The sequence below is a fragment of the Drosophila persimilis genome, unplaced genomic scaffold (assembly GCF_003286085.1).
Source record: "Drosophila persimilis strain 14011-0111.01,24,50 unplaced genomic scaffold, DperRS2 tig00000631-arrow-arrow-pilon, whole genome shotgun sequence".
NCBI classification, from domain to species: domain Eukaryota; kingdom Metazoa; phylum Arthropoda; class Insecta; order Diptera; family Drosophilidae; genus Drosophila; species Drosophila persimilis.
The window spans coordinates 425661-442176 of record NW_020825327.1 but is presented as its reverse complement, the minus strand read 5'-3'; the positions used below and the strand labels follow the sequence as shown (position 1 = coordinate 442176).

The 16516-nt window shown below is 44.3% G+C and overlaps 1 protein-coding gene across 3 annotated transcripts in view; it reads right to left on the bottom strand.

The window, feature by feature from the left end:
- LOC6603470 (G1/S-specific cyclin-D2) overlaps positions 1-16516 on the bottom strand; it is a 64275-nt gene that overhangs the window by 7552 nt on the left and 40207 nt on the right. The gene's annotated exons all lie outside the window — the stretch shown is intronic.

Below are 16516 nucleotides of genomic sequence, written 5' to 3'. Positions count from 1 at the left end.
ATGCCCCGGCCGACTAACCCCTTCCCGCCTACTCGTGGGACCAACAATGCCAAATTGAAAGATAAATATCAAAAACACCGCAAAGGAGCTCGGTACTCCTCCTGCCGGAGGGAAAAGACCATCCCTCTTCAAACGCATCTGGGAAACTAGTGCCCAAATCGACGGGGTTACCGGGGTGACTGCCATGCAGAGCAATATCGCGGCAGACCCCTTGGACCCATTGACAGCCCCGGCAGCCTGCGCTTCTGCCTCGAAAGATAGGCCCAAGATTCAAGACAAGAGACGTGCAGCCTTCATCCTGGGCAACGAATCGTGGCGATGGGCCAAGACGGTCCTTCCCGACTACCAGCCAGCAAAAGCTGGCAAGGCCGCAGCCAAGGCCCCAAGCAAGCAACAACGCTCTGCGGAGGACACCACCACGCAAGTCCAACCTTCATTATTAAAAACCGCAAGGAGGTCCTGAACCTCACACTTGCCTCTCATGAGATTCATGGGAACATCGTATCCTGGAGGGTCCTGGAAGAGCACTCCTTCTCGGACCACAGGTACGTGGAAACCGTATTCTCTTTTACACTACCGAAACCAGCTCAATTCCGGAACCTCAGGGGGACAAACTGGTCTCGGTACTCAGACCACCTCTGTCGTGTTCTCCCTGAGACTTCAAGGAGGAGTTTTCCAGGGAGGCCACGACTCATCTCGTTAAAACATTTACCGACGCCTGCAATGAGGCGGTCGATAAATCCTGCCCCTCTGGCAAGACCAGAGGCCGGAAGAAACCTGAATGGTGGACTCCTAAACTGGGGGAACTACGGAAAGCCTCCCTGAGACTCTTTAACACAGCTAAGGCTGAGAACGTTGAGCGGATCTGGGCCGAATAAAAGGTCAGTCTGTCAACTTATAATAAAGAACTTAGGAAAGCCAAACGTGCCTCATGGCGTAAGTTCTGTAGCGAAATCGAGAATAGCTCAGAAGCCTTGCGCTTGCGCAAAGTTCTCTCGAAGACTATACCCACTCTGGGCTACCTGAAGAATGCCGACCAATCGTGGACAACGTCCAGCAATGAGTCGCTACATCTTCTCCTCAACACCCACTTCCCCGGCTGCGATGAAAACAGACCACACTACTTCCGTGGCCTCAAGTGATATTAAGAACCTGCTAAGCCAGCAGAACATTTCCTGGGCAATCAAAAGCTTCAAGCCATACAAGACTGCGGGGCCAGATGGCCCAACTCTCCCTCTCCCAACTATCCCTGCCCAACTGATTCAAGTTGGACAAAAAGCCACTAATTGGCTCAAAAGGATATACGAGGGAATCTTCTCCCATGGATATATCCCGGAAGCCTGGCTTCATACCAAAGACGTCTTCATTCCTAAGGCAGGCAAGCCCTCGCGTACTGCCCCCAAAGATTTCAGACCCATAAGTCTATCGTCTTTCCTTCTGAAGACAATGGAACGGCTTCTGTGGATGCATCTCACGGTGAATATTCCGCCTAATCTCAGACTTCCAGCATGCCTATCGGAAGGGAAGATCCACCGAAACGGCCCTACACACGATCACATCGATCATAGAAGCGTCTCTAACTGTAAGGAGTACACCCTAGTAGCCTTCCTTGACATAGAAGGCGCCTTTAATAACATCCTCTCGACCGCCATCACGGGTGCACTGACGGACCTGGGGGTTGACTCTCGGACGGTGAGCCTGATCGATCAGATGCTGCAATGCAGGACGGTTGAGGCATCACTGGAGACGTCAACGTGCATCAGATTTGTCAGCAGAGGCACACCGCAGGGCGGAGTCCTCTCGCCCCTCCTATGGAACGTGGCAGTGAACTGCCATAGATAGAGGGGGGTGGCTGCCGCGTGGTGGAGTATGCGGACGATGTTGCCATGGCATTCTGCGGTAAATTTCCGCAGACGTTGTGTGAGTGCATGACAAGTACTCTCACGAAAATGTCGAAATGGGCAGACAAATGCGGGTTAGGCGTCAACCCGTCTAAAACGGAACTGGTGCTTTTCACTAGGAAGTACAAAGTTCCGGCACTGATTCCCCCAAGACTATGTGGGGAAACGCTAGTCTTCAGCAACAACGCCAAGTATCTTGGCCTAATCCTCGATAGAAAGCTCGATTGGAAATTGAGCATAGAGGATAGAGTAAAGAAGGCCACAGTGGCCCTCTATACTTGTAGAAAACCATCGGACTAAAATGGTGAATTACCCCTATATAGTTCGGTGGCTTTACACCGCCATCATACGACCAATTATATGAGGTGCTGGTATGGTGGCCAGCCTTAGACAAAAGAACATGCCTCAATAAACTCAGCAGAGTTCAACGCATGGAAGAGCTATGCATAACTGGCACTACCTTAAGTGAAGCCGCCCTCGATACTATGCTGGACCTCCTTCCCGTAGACCTCATGGGAAAGAAGGTTGCAACACTTTCCGCCCTCAGAATGAGGGAAGCCAAACTATGGAAAGTATCCGCATTTGGTCACTCTGGGAATCCTGACAAGACTACCGCAATCACCAAAGAGGACAGATTATTCAACGACTGTAAGCGACTGCCGCAGGTCTCTGCAAGAGATCGCAGAGCAGCTAGCTATCTTCCTTACATGGGTCCCCGGACATAGGGACATCGTGGGGAATGATGCCACCGAGGAGCTAGCCAGGCAGGGCACTACAATTCCTCTCTTATCAGAGAGGGAGTAGGTAGCGGTGCTTTTGGCTACGTGTAGGCTTCTTACGCACGAAATATTCGAGCAAAAGGCGAACGGGAGATGGCAGCAAACCATCTCCTGTAAAGTCTCGAGATCGATATGGCCTCATCGATCTAAAAAACGCTGGGCGGAGCTATATAGGCTCAGTAGAGTACAATGCTCTGCAGTTATCCAAGCAATCACGGGACACTGGCAGATAGGCCTCACGCCGCTAGGCTGTCAATCCCTCACAATGACTTCTGAAGGAGTTGTCGCGACGAGGAAGAGGAGGAATCGATCTCCCACTTCTTCTGTCATTGCTCGGTCCATGGAAATCGCCGTCTTCGGTTTCTCGGGGCCCCTTTTCTCACAGACATTTCGGACCTTTTCGAAATCAAACCTGAGACCTTGTCTAAATTTATCCAAGCCGCCGGATGGGACTGCTCTTAATTTGCAACAGTTTGCTCTCCACGGTTTTAGGCATTGAGAAGGGGCACACGCCCATGCGGCATCACAACGGACGTTGTTACAGGTCCAAGTGAGCTTGGGGGGTTTCATCGCTCCCACTCAGGCTACCGCCTAAACCTAACCTAACCTAGGGACGGCACTGACGGTCGGCTCCCTCGCGACAAATTGCACTAGTCGGAGAACGAGCTCAAGGACAGCTTTCTGCAGGAGCTGGAGGAGAGCGCGGGCACCGCCTAAATTTGGGGACGCCCAGTGGCAGTAAGGCAGAGTGAAAGTCATCACATGCCAAGAAGCTCGTACGGCGGCCCTCTACACGAAGTCGTTGGCTGCGCTACCCCCGGAAATCTACCCCGAGCCTAATTAAAGGTCGTAAAATGGGAAGATGTTCCCAGCAAAGCGAGACCTAGAGGATGCGTTTTGGCAAAGCCTGCGGAGCCGGAGAAGATTCCGAAGAGAGGCACCAGTTGATCCTCGTCATAAACGAAAAGTCGTTAGATGTTATCGGATAGACGGGCTATGGCTAGAAAAAGGTAACAATAGGTATCTGGTTTCAATAGGTTTCACCCCTATTCCCCTATCCCGCCTCGAAGGTGGAAATCAATCGTCCACCATATCGGTCGTAGCATCAGTGGTGGCAGACGATATCCTGGACGGCTACGTGTCTGACAAAAGCGACATAGTCAGGTTTCGGAGATTGATCGATGCCGATAAGACAATGGTAGAGGGAAATCTCAGTTATGGCACTGGCACACCTGTAAAGAAAACCAGGATCCCTGGTCTCCGGTCTGAGAACTCAAGACTGTAGCCCACACGTAGATGCCACCACAGGTAAAACACGTACTTGCATTCTTGCGCTTACTTATGCTCCCAAATTTCAGCAATGAAAACCAAACATCAGTGAACATCGAAGGCCAGGAGAGCTCACTAAGGATCTATTCAACATACATGGGTCACGAACAACATCACAGACTGAGAAGCCAAGTAAACCGTCTTAATTGCAGGGCTCGACAAAAATAAGTTTTAAATTTTCTACTGACTCAGATGGTCTTATTAAACTTGGAGGATCCCACGTTTATCATTAAAAACTATAACACCGCGAAGAAGCCCTGAACCTAACCCTTGCCTTTTACAAGGCACAGAGTTACATAGTATCCTGCAGTCCCTGAAGAGCATAGACCTGGATAGAAGAGCTACGTGGACCATAGATACGTGAAAACTATATCTTCTTTCGCCATACCGAATCCAGTTCAATCCCGGAACCTTACGCGGATAACCTAGACTACACTGAGTCACACTTAGAGAGGAGATTTCATGGGAGGCGAAACCTCTTCGAAAACTATCTAATGACGCCTGCAGGCGCTCAATAAATCCTGCCTTTTTAGTATAAGAATAGTTTAAGGTAAGTTTAATAGAGTACGGAAGAAGAAACGTGGTCACAACTTTGCGCCGTTTAAAAAAATATTTTCGAAATTTCCAACAGAAGTGGGGATACAAAATTTGGTTGGTATAGCTCTAATAGTCTAATAGAGCCCTAGGCGCTCATAGGGACTGACGGATGGACAGACATGGCTCAATCGACTCGGCTATTCATGCTGCTCAAGTATATATATATGTACATATACATCATGGGGTCGGAAACGCTTCCTTCTGGACGTTACTACACTCATCCATTTTCACCACAAATCTAATATAATTCTATACTCATTCTGAGTATCGGATATAATTATTCACTAAAGAAAGTTTTTAAAAGTACCACAAAAATTTCCGTTTCTATTATTTTTTCCATGACTGTAATCGCCTTTACGCATTATAAAGTACACTTTTTGTGCGGTCTTTTATGTTTTTTCATATTTTGATTCATTACTTACAAATTTAACTTTACCCTGCTGGCTCCCGTGTATGGTTCAATTTTTCATCTTTCCACCTTGGTTAAAGCTTTGAATCAAACCATTTGTTTAAATTAAATAGTCTTTTTTAACAAAATAAGTCCTATCAATTAAATATATTTGTCCAAGTATCAAAGGCTTCGATTAAATTAAGCGCATGTCCTATTTAAATAGCCCAAAATGATGCCCCATTAATGGTTTTTTCTATATATTTTAAGCATGGTCAAATTACAATCATTAAATATTAGAACAGGGACATCGATAAGAACGATGTTGCCGACAAACTGGCCAGGCAACGTACTACCTCTACAATCGGAGAGGGGACATAGCAATCCCATTGGCCACGTGCAGGATTCTCACGCTCGAAATTTTTTATGGACGTTGACATGCAATGACTGCATCTTACAAGAGGCGATGCAATTACTGCACTGTCATGTGGCCCGTGTGCCACCAGCAGAAGGCTGTTACGCGCGGATCCCAGGCAAAACGCAGCACCCCTCCCGCCCAACCGACCGAGGGGCGCTGCCGCATTACGCGAGGTGCGTAGCCGAACCAAACGCGAACATGCAGGAAAGATAGTTGTAGGACTAATATTCGAGGAAAATTAGCACTACACTTGCTAAGAAACTAAGCATGCATTCAAAATACAACTAAAAATACCACTACAATTACAAAACACTAGAAAGGTGTGGGAGGATTAGTAACTTAATAAGAGGAAGAGAAATAGTGGGTGATATAATATGGTAGAGGGAATTATAATTCGAGCATAAGTCCCTAAACAGTTCATGCTAGGAATAATTCGATCTACAAAGTGGAAGGAACAACGGTATAACATTTCTAGTGAGTCTAATAGGAATCGTGAAGTTTATGCGGCCTGTCTATGTCACCCCTGATCATGTTGTGCACAAAAATCACACCAAGCATTTTCCTACGGTTAACTAAGAATGGGAGGTTTACTAATAGTAGTCTACTAGAGTAAGACGGGAGTCTTACATCCGCATCCCAGTTAAGGCCCCGCAGAGGAAAGAGTAAAAATTTTTTCTGTACTTTGTCCTTGTCTAGTACTTTGTACTGTGGGAACCATATACAGGAGCCGTATTCTAAGATCGGAAGAAATATCGAATGGCCTTATTTACCATGGTAGAAATGTGTTCAAAAAACTTAAGCTTGACTCTTAAAAAAGAGTGTGAAGAATAAGGGGACTAGATGGCTGCCATGTAGTACTCCCGAAGAAACCTTTACTGGTAAAGAGAGTGAGTTTTTGAAGAGGACTCTTTGAGACCTGGAACAATGGTAGCTAGAAATCCATCTCAGGAAGTTGGGCGGGAACCCTAGAAGATCAAGTTTATGCGCAAAAAGGGAATGGTTTACAGAGTCGAATGCTTTACTAAAGTCGGTGTAAATGACATCCGTCTGTAAGTTACCTTGAACGCCTTTAATAATGAAAGAGGTAAACTCTGTAGCAAGGTAATAATTAGTGAGGCATTCAACTAGTATTTAAAATAGCATACAGCGCGCATTGGTATTTACCGCACCATCGATACACGCGGCGGGAAATACCAATAGTGAGATATCGGATAAGAAACATCGATAATAGAGTAAGTTCACTTTGTAAATGGCGATTGTGAGAGACAGACGCGCAGCTAATAAAAAAGAGTTATATCAAATCGCCGGGCTTGTGTTTTTATACCTAGACGGTTCACCCACGCACCGATATTGGTCACTACAATTCCCGGGTTAGACGGCCTACAATTTCAGAAGTGGGATAGGATCAACCGCCGCCAGTGAAAAATAGCGAACATTTTTCTTTTCTCGTCCGTCGAAGACGCCATCGCTGAAAAAAACATGTCGGACTTGGTCGGCACGGAGGAGTTCTCGGCCGCCCAGCTGCGCGGATGGCTGGAGTCCCTCAATCTACCAAAAGGTGGAAGCAAAGCTGCCATGGCAGCGAGAATTAACGAAATACCAGTAGAGCTGCGGGGACAGGGACCACCGGCAGCCGAAACATGCGAGAACGAGAGGGAAGATGAGGCAGCCGCAGATCAAGACTCGACGAAGAGCGAACGCAAAGAGAAGAACGAAAAAGCACCGCAAGCGCCTGGGCACAACAACAACCACGGCGAATATCGAGCATATGTTGAAATGTTAAAATTGCAAATCGAGCTGCTGAAGCTGCAGAGCGAGAGGGAGAAGGAAGGGAGAGGAGAGAACACAACACCAGCCGCCAACAATGACGCTGGCGTCATGTTGCTAAATGCCGCCAAAGACATGTTGCCAACATATCATGGCAACATTTCTGGAAACAACGATGACGTCACAACTTGGATCGCGCAGTTTAAGGCCATCGCAAAAATGTACAAACTGAAGGATGAGAAGCTACTTATGCTGCTAATGTCGAAGCTTAAGGACAAAGCATTGGTGTGGCTGCATTCGAGTCCGGAGCACATGTCGTTGCCAATCGATCAGTTGTTGAACGTCATGGAAGACACTTTCCATCCCAAGGAAAGCAAACTGTTGCTCCGTCGCAAGTTCGAGTCCCGTTCATGGGCACGTGACGAGGAGTTCTCGATGTACTTCAACGCCAAAGTGTCGCTGGCATCCCGCATAGTCATTGACGACGAGGAGTTTATTGACGGAGTCATCGAAGGTATCCCAGATGTAGGCCTGCGTAGGCAAGCCCACATGCAGTGCTTTGGTGCTCCACATCTACTACTCAAGGCGTTCGAGAAGATCATGCTGCCAAAGAAGTACGGTTCAACTGAAGGGGCAAACACTGGAGCCTCGCCAACACCCATTCGCTGCTACAACTGCAACTCTTTGGGCCACGTGGCAGGGGAGTGTGCTACGGATGCGGCAGCATGAGTCACCAGGTGTCACACTGTGACGAAAAGAAGTACAAGGTACATAACGATTACATATACAAATTTAATATATACATTAGCAATTACAATAACAAATGCTTGTCCTTAGATTGCCTCATCGACTCAGGGAGCCCAATAAGTTTTATAAAGTTATCATGTCTAGAGCACCAGTCGGAAAATAATCTAAATAAAGCGGAAGAGCGCTCACGATTAAGTTCGAATGAAATCAAAGAAGATGATTTAAGTTTATATAAGTTTAACAAAGACAAGAAAAACAGAGAAATTGAATTTATTTTGAATAAAAATGCGGATTACGCTTATGTTGGACTAAACAATAGCAAACTTAACATGTTTGGTAAAATACCCAGTTTTGTAATTATTAACAACTAGTAGTGGCAGACGAGTCGATGGGCTATGAGGCTGTGTTAGGTAGGGATTTTATGAATTTATGCAAATTTAAAATTGTAAGTGACATTTGCAAGGAGAAGGAGAGTGAGACAAAAAACGAGTGTGAAATAAAATATGAGTGTTTAGGAGAAAATGTGTGTTTAGAAGAAAATGAGTGTGAAATAAAAAATGAGTGTTTAGGAGAAAATGAGCGTTTAGAAGAAAGTGAGTGTGACATAAAAAATGAGTGTTTAGAAAAAAATGAGTGTGGAATAGAGAATGAGCGTTTAGGAGAATATTAGTGTGAAGTAAAAGATGAGGGTGGTAAAGAGAACGAGCATGAAGTAGAAAGTGAAGGCAAGGTAGAAAATGAGTGTTCTGCAATGGTTGAGTGTCTGGAAGACAGCGATACCTGCGAGAGCGTAAAAGCCAATTTCAACGAACTACCAAGCCAGTATCCAGACAAAGAAAACGATTGGGAGTTGAAAGTAGGGACAGATTGTAGCCAAGAACTCGCAGGACGACTTAAATACATGTTTAGTACAGCGTATGTAAACGCAGAAAGACCAAACTTACCACAAACCAAGTGGGAAATGAAGCTGAATTTCGAACACGAAAAACCGTTTCATTGCCCACCTAGAAGACTGTCGTATAGCGAAAAAGCCCAAGTACAGAAAATGATAGACGATTACACAGAAAAAGGTTACATCAGAACCAGTGAGTCAGAATACGTTTCGCCTATAGTACTGGTAAAAAAGAATTCGGGAGAGTTGAGACTGTGCGTCGATTATCGCACACTTAATAAAGGAATGATAAAGGACAATTACGCAACACCTCTTATAGACGACCTACTAGATAAACTGTCAGGGAAAAGACTTTTCACCAAGTTAGACCTGAAGAATGGATACTTCCACGTATTTATGCATAAAGATTCAGTTAAATACACATCGTTCACGACCCCCATGGGACAATACGAATGGTTGAGGATGCCGTTCGGGTTACGAAATGCATCGGCGGTGTTTCAAAGATTCACAAACAAAATTTTTGCAGACATGGTAAAGGAAGACAAAGTTATAATATACATGGACGATATTATGGTAGCAACAAAAGATAGTGATAGTCACATGGAAATTTTACAAGAAGTGATGAGACGATTGGTAGAGAATACACTTGAATTAAGGATTGATAAATGCGAATTCTTACAGTCAGAAGTTAAGTACCTGGGCTATTCCATATCGGGTAACGGAATTAAACCAGATACGAAGGGATTGCAGGCAGTAAAAGGGTTCCCAGTCCCCACGAAAACGAACGAAGTGCAAAGTTTCTTAGGGTTATGTTCTTACTTTAGACGGTTCGTAAAAGATTTTTCTACGAAAGCTAAGCCCCTTTATGATTTGGTCAAAAAAGACAGGAAGTTTGAATTCGGTATCATAGAACTAGAATGTTTCGAACAACTCAAAAGTAATTTGTTGGAAGCACCGATCTTGGCACTTTACAATCCCAGAGATCCGACAGAATTACATTGCGATGCAAGTTCGTTAGGTTTCGGGTCAATTCTAATGCAGAAGAAGGGTGATGGCAGAATGCACCCGGTGTTCTATTTCTCCAAGCGGACAACAATTACCGAAGCAAAATACCACAGCTTTGAACTGGAGACACTAGCGATAATTTATGCACTACAACGGTTTAGAGTATACGTGCAAGGCATACCCTTCAAAATAGTGACAGACTGCAACGCGCTGACTATGACTCTAAACAAAAAAGAACTCAATCCACGCATTGCCCGCTGGGCGTTAGAGTTACAAAATTATGACTACAAGTTAGAACACAGGTCAGGAAGCAGAAGTAGATGCAACACCTTTGAAGAAAATTTAATTATATGCCAAAACAGAGATAACAAACTGATGGAGCTGAGAGAAACGTTACAGAAATCAGAACACAAACATTATGAGATGAGAAACGGAATAATATACAGGAAAAAAGATAACAATACTATCCTATTCTGCGTACCCGAGGAAATGGAAGGCCACGTACTCTATAAGTACCACGATGAACTAGGGCACGTCGGTATAGACAAGATGACCGACGCTATATCGAAAAGCTACTGGATCTCAAACGTAAGGTATAAAGCCAAGCGACACATTGAAAACTGTCTAAAATGCATAGCGTACTCAGCAAAACACGGAAAAGAGGAAGGGTTTTTACACAACATACCAAAAGGGTCAGGACCATTCGAGGTAGTACATATCGACCATTTCGGACCAGTCGACAAAGGCAGGGCCAACAAACATGTTTTAGTAGTAATAGACGCGTTCACCAAATTCGTAAGACTTTATACGACCAAAACCACTAGCACAAAGGAAGCAGTAATTGCAATGAAAGATTATTTCCGAGCTTACAGTAGACCCAGATGCATTGTGTCAGACAGAGGAAGCTGTTTCACGTCAAAAGAGTTTGAAGAATTCTTAGAACAGAGCAATGTTAAACACGTAAAGATAGCAACAGGGTCGCCACAGGCCAACGGGCAGGTAGAAAGGGTGAACAGAAGTTTGGGACCCATGATTGCAAAGCTTGTTGACCCGGAAAAAGGATTACATTGGGATATGGTAGTAGAAACAGTAGAACACGCGATGAATAACACAATTCAAAGAACAAATAATGAACACCCGAGTAGAATGTTGTTTGGGGTCGTACAAAAAGGAAAGGTTTCAGATTTACTAAAAGATCATCTAGACGAACTAACCGAACAACGGGCAACAAGGGATCTAGAAAAGATTAGAGCAGTAGCAGGCACTCATCAGGGAAAAATACAGTCTTATAACAAACAAGCAGCAGATTCAAAGCGAAGGGAGCCACACGTGTACGTAGATAATGATCTAGTTATGGTGAGAAATTTCGACAGTCATATAGGGGTGTCTAAAAAGCTTATCCCGAAGTTCAAAGGACCTTATAAGATATCAAAGGTGTTAAAAAATGATAGGTATTTGCTAGGAGATGTAGAGGGGTTTCAACAATCAAGGATCCCGTATAAAGGAGTTTGGGCGGTGGCAAATATGAAGCCGTGGATTGAAAATGGTAATAATGCAAATGTCACAGGGAATCAAAATGAAGAAAATGATTGTAATACGTAAACTTAGAATGTTAAGAGTAAACCACACCCAACTGTAATAAATCAACCTATCTAGAAACTAACTTAAATGTAAGGAGTTCAGGAGCACTCCGGTCAGGATGGCCGAATTGTAGCAAGGTAATAATTAGTGAGGCATTCAACTAGTATTTAAAATAGCATACAGAGCGCATTGGTATTTACCGCACCATCGATACACGCGGCGGGAAATACCAATAGTGAGATATCGGATAAGAAACATCGATAATAGAGTAAGTTCACTTTGTAAATGGCGATTGTGAGAGACAGACGCGCAGCTAATAAAAAAGAGTTATATCAAATCGCCGGGCTTGTGTTTTTATACCTAGACGGTTCACCCACGCACCGATATTGGTCACTACAATTCCCGGGTTAGACGGCCTACAACTCTAACAAATTCGTGGTGATTGAGCGCCGCCTTATAAATCCATGCTGAGTTGGAGATATAAGTGACTTGCAGAGATGTTGCAAGTGCGGAGTTAAAACTTTCTCAAACATTTTTGCATCAGACTTGCTAACTTTTTTATGGAGAGGAATTATAAACGATTCCTTCCAGATTGGGGGGAAGCAAGAGGAATAGATGGACAGGGTGAATAGTTTAAGCAAAGGTCAACACAGAGCCACGGCGCAGTACCTGAGTACACAACCTGGAACCCCGTCTGGATCCGGTGAAAACACCGGCTTAACTAGTCGAAGATCATGAAGTAAAGAACATTCATTTATTTAATTTAAACCGTATGGGTACGGATGACCAGAGTAGCTTTCCTCAGAATTGGTCGTCTGGAAAAATTGGGCAAAAAGATCGGCAATTGCCTGATCATTATTTGCCGACGTATTACAAAATGATAGCGAGGATGGGTGTGCGGACGTTCTACGCTTACTGTTTACGAAGCAGTAAAGCTGTTTAGGGTCATGGGAAACTTATCCTGCATCGAGATAAGTAGTTCTTATAGAATTGAGCATTAAGAACTGAAAAGTTTGACCGAGTTATTAAATAGCGAGAGTGAGAAGTAGCAGAACCAACTTCTTGAAATTTTGTATAAAGTCTTGATTTTAAATTTTTGGACTGGATAACTCTTTGGTAAGCCAAGGTCCTCTTGAGGTTAATAATGAATAATAATGAGGTTAATAAGCTTCGCACACTCGGCTTTACGAAAGCGGCGGACACGTTCAGGTAGCCTACTCGACCGATCCAATACAGTTAGTCCTATATCTAGCGACACTGCGATAGTAGGATGGCAGGAGTCTTCAGGTATAGTGAGCGGAAGGGCTCGGGTTATCAATACTATGGTCGGATCCGATACAAAGCACAGATCAAGCAATCGACCCAAGGAATTTTTTACATGGTTGACTTGAGACAGGGACAGGTGCAGCAAGCCGTCAACAAAGTCATGTCGTGAAATGGGCATTAGGTTACTAGACTAGTTTACCGAAGACCAAACAGTTCCTGGCAAGTTGAAGTCACCAAGAACTATCATATGATCTTTATCAGATAGCGAGGAAGAAACAGCGGTTAAAGCGGACAAGTGCTGCTCATAAATAGGGATATCCGAAAAAGGTGGAATATACGAGCAAGTAATGAATATAGCGAAAGCGGGAAGAATTAGTTGTACATACATACAGGAATTCCAGTTCCTGTTGAACTGTGAAGTGCTCAGACATGAAGTGAGAGTCCACTGATCTCAGAACCCCTCCTGCACGTCGAGACGAACGATCCTTTCTAAAAGTTGTGTACCGACCAGACAACACTTCTTAACTAAGAATGCAAATGCAAAAATATCTCGAAAAAGGATTTCGAGCTTACTGCGTAAGCCTTTAACATTTTGGTAAATTAATAAGAGGAAAGTTAGTTTTTTGAATGGGTAAAAGAAGTAAAATGGGAAGATGTGGATGGCACGTTGGGCTGATTTGGGAGATTTATGGGGGGCCTATCGTTTTTCATAGCCTTAAACTGCTTCACCACCAAGTGCTTCGGCCAAAATTTGGCAGAGCAACTGGTGTCAAATTGAGTGATCGAGAGTGATAGAGGGCACTTACAGAAAGCAACACACAAACACACCATTAACCAACGCACAGAATTAATACCAAAGAATAAGGTTTTTTGAAAACAATAGGCATGCACACGCGTTAAAGAACAGATTTTTTACTGTAGGTTAAATGGGGATTTTTATCAAGGCTTATTTTGAAAAACACCAGCTGTAATTGCAAAATAAAAGGAAAAGAAGTGGAGCGCAAAACAAAAGACGTCTGGTCACTACGAAAGAGAACGAACGATGAACGAATATTTGAAGTAAACATGCACTTGCCGAACGTCACGATCGATAAGGCCAGAAGTCGGTTAAATTGAACTAGGGCCATGGCCACAGGTGCCTGGCGGGTAGGAATAAAACGCCAGGGGGTGGTTCTACGTATGGACCTTCGGGTCAAATATAGAGCGGACGGAAGATAAATCCGGGTTGGGATGTCAACCCCAACATCAGAGGAGAGAGTGGCTGCTACCACCGGTGGGCCGCGCGGATGCTGTTGTCGAGACAAACTCGGACCTGGAGAATAATAAAAAAAAATCATAAGAAGAAAGTCCCCTGAACTAGTTACCAGCCCTCAGCGCAGGGAAGGGCCGAAGAGTTCGAGGGAGGGGATGAAGGCGAAAGCCCAATACAAGGCGGCCCTCAAATTACTGAGCCGGCTCCAAGGCTCCCAGATGCAGGCGGCGAAAGGCGGATTCGCCAACAAGGTGGAGGGGATGCTGGCCACCAAAAGGCAACGCTCGAGCGAGAGTGCTATTAAAGGCATTCTGGCAAGAAAAACGAGCGACGACAATGGGAAGATAATGGCAGAGTAATGGAAGGTAGTTCACGTGCAGCACGTATTATCGCGAATGATGGACGAACCCAACCCATGTAATAATCCTTAAGCGCAATGACGACCCAACGCAGCAGTGGCTGATGCAGAAGGTGCCTCAGTTGGAAGCTGAGTGGGAGGGGTCCAATCAAGAGGTAGTAGACATATAACAAGGAGGGCGAGCACTGAACATTTTGCAAAGGCAGAACACAGATGTGCCAACGGCAAACTAGAAAATGTTTCATGCTGATAGCCCATTACCCAACGAGGGAGGCCAGCATGTGATACTCCAGATCAACAAGGAGGCGGGGAACCTGTTATACCCATAATTGTATAAGATAGCGTGGGGCGTGAGCAGTTTCTCCATACAGCTTAAAAAGCGCCCCCACGAAGATAAAGATGCGCACACGCCACAGCTCCTCATAGCCATAGGTAAAGGTCCAGGAACCATGGATTGCGCGAGGAAATACAGTGAGCGGACTGAAATCCTCTTACCAAAACTCATTCCACTCAACATCGATAAGAAAGAACAGATCCGTCGTACTCGTGCGAAAGGGAATCCATGCTTACCTCCTGTCTCATTACAGAACGGATTATCTGACAGTAGTGATACTGGATGGAAAGGAAAAGCTCTTTCTGGTATCTTCGAGCTACATGGCACACGACAGGACCGAAACACCTCAAAAGCTAAAGAGTCTGGCGGCAAAAACCGGCTGTAAAGATCAGCCACTATTTTTTGGAAAGCTCCCACATCAATAATAGAGTTGAGTCACTTTTAGTCTTTATACTATTCTTACATAGACATAGATATCTGGCTGAAGAGTCTTCGAAAGACCATACTTCTCAGATCATAAGTACATTCAGTTCACGTGAAAACCTAAACACATTCCGAATATAAAGGTCTATAGAATCCCCCGGAATACAAACTGGGAAAATTTTAAAACGAGCTCTGTGAAGTTCGCAGAGGATATAGAGAAGTCCCTAGAGACCCTATCCTATTACTGGATGCCTACCACGAATCTTGTCCAACCACAAAAAAGAGGACCAAGCCACTCTGGTGGAATCATTCTCTGTAAGAAAACGAGCTCAAGGAATTCTTTAAGATCGCCAACGAGAAATACAGAACCATACTCAGGAACTACAAGAAGGAAATACGTAAGGCCCAACGAAACTTGTGGATTCACTTCTGCTCCAACATCGAGAAAGTACCTGAAATGGCTCAAGCTACACGACGGACAGTGGGCAGGGGGCAGTGAAGAAGCCCTAACAGCAATAACGCAAGTTCCCTTCCCAGGATGCACCCAGGTTACAGATGCCAAAAATCATCAGGACATAATACCCGAAAGGAATACGTACCATAAGCTTATTGAAAAAACTCAGCGACAGGCTCTGCTCTGTCAAGACAAGGCCTAATTGCATAGGGAAACATGTCGATACAAGGATACGGGCATACCTCTATTGGCATTTATGGGAACCACCGACTGGATAAAGAGACGGGATCAGATTCAGCACCTTAACATACACTCCCCGACACTTGAATACGACATACTAAAATGTACACTTTAGGCACCAATATTTCCGGCACAAGCCAAAGAAAACGGTGAGTTTGAATTTTCCTCAAATCTCTATTCAATTTAGCATAAATTAAAAAAAAAATAATAGCAATATTCATCAAAGTAGATTGAGAAAAAAAATTTAATTGACATAACTCAAATTTCCGCTCCCAAAAAATGCGACACTTGAATACGACATTCGCATTGAAAAATTTTTTATTTTGGATGTGGTCGCGACCGGACATTGAATAAATTCTCAAAAATCAATTAGGGTGTCCTTATTACGAGAAAAAAATGTGGGTTATGGTAAGTCCTTTTCAAAGGACGAAAGCTCCACAATAAAAGCCTCGAAGGAAGTAGGTCCATCAATAATGAAAATAAGTGATGAAATTGGTAAAACTAGGTGTGTTCTGAGTGATTTCATAAAGAACGGGTCAAATTATGGCAAAAACATAAAAAACCGAACCAAAATTGCTACTTCCGAGACCTCCATAAAAAACACGACTAAAACTCGATTTAAAAATCGAAAACTGTACTTTTAGCTAGTGCTAAAATAATAAAACATGTTTTTTCGAAGACTCCACACCATAAGGGACTTAATAAAAAACCCCTCAACTTTGTTGCATATTTGATAAACTCGACTTAATGAAAAATCAACTGGTCCACGCCGTTTTAGGATCTTG